We start from the raw sequence: 4,424 nt of genomic DNA, 5'->3' as shown, positions 1-4,424 counted from the left end.
TCCAGGTCATGTGGACCATCAGTTTAGAGATTGCCCAATCATTCAAGAGAGATTCAGCTTCACACGACAGTATGAAGTCCATCATAGTCTAATCGCTGCTGTCGAAGGACTTAACTGAGAATCTTTCACACCATACAGATAACATGCTCTCAAACGCCATCATGGTGTGAGCCTGCTGGAGTATTGAAGCACAACTTGACTTCATCTTACCGCAACACTCCTTGAATCCCTTCGTGATTCAAAGATGCAAGGGCCTCCCTCAATCCTCTCTCTGCACCAATGAAATTGGGACCATTGACAGATTGGATGTGAGCAACTTGACCTCTCCTGCAGATGACACAATGTATTGCATTAATATATGCATCTGTGTCCAGAGAGTTGGCCACTTCCAGATGAACCGCTCTGCTAGCAAAGCAGGTAAAGATAACTCCATAGTGTTTTACTGTTCCTCGTCCTCACAACAAGTAATCAACACCAACATTTGATAATGGTGGACCATCAGGAAGAATCTGCTCTTTTGGCTAATCTGCCATTTTTTGCTCCATCATTCTCCCATGGTATCTTCTAAAGAAGCAATGCTCTGCTAAGACCTTCTCACAGCTAAGTTGGCACTTGTGAACCAGTATTTCCTTCTCAACGTGGACAGCATATGATTGCAACCACTATACACAAGCTGTTGGTAAGTGTTCCTGATGATGAGAGTGGCTACATGTTGATCTTTGGCGAGGATGAGTGGTTGTTTGTTTTCCTCAGGCAAGGAGCCATAAGCCAAGCGTCCTCCAGCTCTCAGGAGTCCCCTATCCAAATATGAATCCAACCTGCGGATGCGGCTGCTTTTACTCACTGTATGCTTTTGTAATGACAAAGCAGCAATCTCTTCTCCAAACATCTCGTGCTGACGATACTGGATGATAGCAAGCTCAGCCTCCAGGTCGTCTACTAACAAGGAATGTCCTTGTGTGTCATCTTTGAGCTTTTGCTTCTCCTGCGCCATGACACACTTGTTGACCTTATGGAACATGGTCTTTATGTCACCCACTGCCACAGGTTCCAACCTGAACCTGAGAAGGACACAAGAAAGTGTGCTGATGAGGTTGGGATCCTGCAAAAGCTGTTGGTTCAAAGATGTTCCCTTGAATACTGCACCAAAGTCAAACCCCACCCGCAGACTCCTCTTCCTTGGGTGATATACACCATGGTAAGGAATACACCACACTTTATCACTGCCTCAGCATATCCTTTGCTGATGATCTCATTGAGGAATGTTTTGTATTCCTCAACAAAGTGTTCATTGCTCATCAACTTCCTCTTTAGGCCTAGGAGCCTTTGCTTCGCTAAAGAGAAGTTGTTGGGCAGAGACACCCTAAAGGGCAGTTTCAGGCTGTCATGACCACCCTCAGCTGCAGCACAATCTTCAACAATGTCCATAAACTTGAGGTCTCCTCTTGACGTCCCTTTCTCCTCCGTAGCTCCTTCACTGAAGTCATGGTTATACTGCTTACTCAACATTTCTTCTAACCATCAGATGGAAATCCTTTTGACAGCTGCTGAAGGGCACCTATCTTCAACAATGTTGCCATCACTTTTCAAAGTACCATAAATTACCCAACCTAGTGTTGTTCTTATAGCGTATGGGCCATCCCCACCACTATTGACAACCTCCCAAGGCGCCAACGTCTTGGGTGCATTGCAACCCAGCTATTTCCAAATCTGAACACTCGTGTGCAGGTACAACTCTTTCCTGTCCCACGGTTTGCAGGAGAACATTGGTTCGTCTACCAGCCAGATTGAGTCTCTGCATAAGGTGCCCTGAACAGAAAGTGACTGTGCTACCAGGATCAAAGAATGCATGTGTGTACTACACGATCTCCTTTGGTGGACTCGACTTGGATGGGTAAGACGCAGAGAAAACAGCAATCTTGATGGTCCCTGAGACACTGTGCTGTTGCATGCCACTGGCTCTTTAGAATGGTCTGTGTTTGCTTGACATGTCTCACAGTGAGATGGTTTTGACTGCATGTCTTACAAGTCAAGCGCTTACCACAGTCCCAACTCCTATGCCCTGCACCCAAGCAGCCAAAGCAAAGGTCTCTCTCCTTTGGAAACACACTTTTCTGCTGTTGGCTGTTTTCCTTCTTCCTTGTCCAGGTAAGAATTCATTGCATTAGATGATGGTTTGGATACACTTTGGACATCGGAGGACTGTAACACTGCTAATTCTGCTTTAGATGCATCTAGCATAGCCTCCCACTAAAACTGCTTCCTTTTCCTCCTCAGCTGCTGCTCTTCTAAGATGTGTTTTTCCTTTAAAGCTGCCACCTGAGCAGGCAACGTTGTTAAATCATTTCTCTCAACTGACGGGTCTTATTTAGCTTAGCTTTTCTTGAGCTCTGCAACACCTTAAGCTTTTCTGCGAGCGCTTTCACAGTCAGTTTAACAACACCTTTTCCTCTATCTAACTGCACCGTTTGCGCAATAATGTCTGCGGGAATGCCCACAGCATTAGGCACATTAATAGTTCAGTTTCCTTTCTTTTCCAAACACGGATAATATTTGTACACGATGCGCACAGTCTCACAAAGTAGTGCTATAATATGTCATCCAAAATAGCATGAAAAAGTTATACTATAGTATATCATCCAAAACAGCATCAAAAAGTCATAGCATAGTATGTAGTCCAAAATAGCATAAAAAAAGGCCATAGTATGTCATCTAAATTCATATCATAAAGTCATACTACAGTTTCGTAAAAGACAAAAATAAAATAAAATTAAAAAAAAAACAAAACAGAATAGTATGTCTTCAAAATCTCACCAAAAAGTCATAGTATAGCATACCATTAAAAAACTAACAAAAACTTTAGCATAATAGTTTTTCAAAGGATCACTAAAATGCTATGGTATAGAATGTCCTCAAAATTCTCACAAAACATGTCAGTATAGTGTCATCAAAACAACATAAGAAAATATCAGAACATGATGTCAAATGAAAACATCATAAAAAATATCATTGTATATGATGTAAAAAATTTAAAGTCAAATAATGTCATAGTATAGAATGTTTAAAGTCATGAAAGGTGTCACAGCATAGTATGTCATCAAACTTATCATAAAAACATTTTTAAAAAATATCATCATACAGTGTCTAAAATTTCAAAAAGAAGAAAAATTAATTGTATAGTCATAAAAAAGTAATTAAAAACAAAGTATAATATGCTAAAAAAAAAAAAGTCACAGAATGTATGTCATTAAAACATCATAAAAAATGTCATAGTATAGTATATTTTTTTAAAAAGTCAAAGCATCAAATTATAACTTAAAGAAGTGTGAAACAAGCAATCTACATCTCTGTTGATCAAAAATATTGCTAAAACTATCATTTGGTGTTTACCAGTTCTCACCAATTCATGTTGTTGAATGTTTAATTGTTGCAGCTGCAAAAAAAATTTACCCTGACAACTACTCTGAGTGCTTCTCCTATTGAAACTGATGACTTCATAAATCACCTTAAAGTGATGTAAATCAAAACAGTTTTCAACCATCATAAATCTGTCTCAAGAAAATGATTTGTTATTTGTGTGCCAACAATAACCTGCTGACATTACTTAAAAGACGTTTATAACTAAGGAGAGAGATGAGGCATAAAAACTCACTAGGCGGTGCTAAAGCTGCTCATCGGTTTTCATCATGGGCCTCGTGCTGAGGAAACTCGTCACCACCAGTCATCGATTTTTCCTCCTGAGCTCCAGCTGGTTCTGAAATGGATACACAGTAATTAAATGCTTGTTTATGTTCTAATAAAGCATATCAGTGTGTATTATGATTACCGTCACTTCAAATTTATACACTTAATCAGCTAGTTTTTAACTGTACAAAAAAAGGTTGTAATCAACATGATGAATAATTTAAAGAACACTAAGTAAGTATTAATATTTACAATTAATAAGCTAAATTAATTTTCAGCAGTTGTCGAAGAAGAAAAGTTGTACTTACTTTGTGGAGGTGTCAAATTCTCTAGCTCCGCCTTCATAATGTGATACTCCACTGTACGCTCATGTTTTGATACAGAGTATGCAGTATTTCTGTCAAAACCAAATCAAACTTCTTTAAATGCTCCCATTTCAGACTGTAATGATTTAGAGCAACGACTCTTATTGTGGAGGTCAAGTCTAAAGGGGATTAACAGGATAGAAAAGCAAAAAAAACAAAAAAAACGCATCATTCTGCTAGACAACATTTTCTTTCCTGAAAACAATGATTGTTTGAACCAGTCACAACCAGTGTACACATGCAACTAGAGATGAAATGTTGCAAATGGACTTTTTTTTTTGTTTGTTTTAAGCCAAAAATGTGATAAACCACTGATTTATGGGAATAGGTTTAAGACTTTCTAACCCCAGAAAAATCCAGCTCATGACACATTCA

This window comes from Plectropomus leopardus, chromosome 2 (assembly GCF_026936395.1).
Source record: "Plectropomus leopardus strain MGB_pleo_1.0 chromosome 2, ASM2693639v1, whole genome shotgun sequence".
Taxonomy (NCBI): Eukaryota; Metazoa; Chordata; class Actinopteri; order Perciformes; family Serranidae; genus Plectropomus; species Plectropomus leopardus.
The sequence above is the reverse complement of the archived record's forward strand: the minus strand, read 5'-3'. Positions refer to the sequence as shown.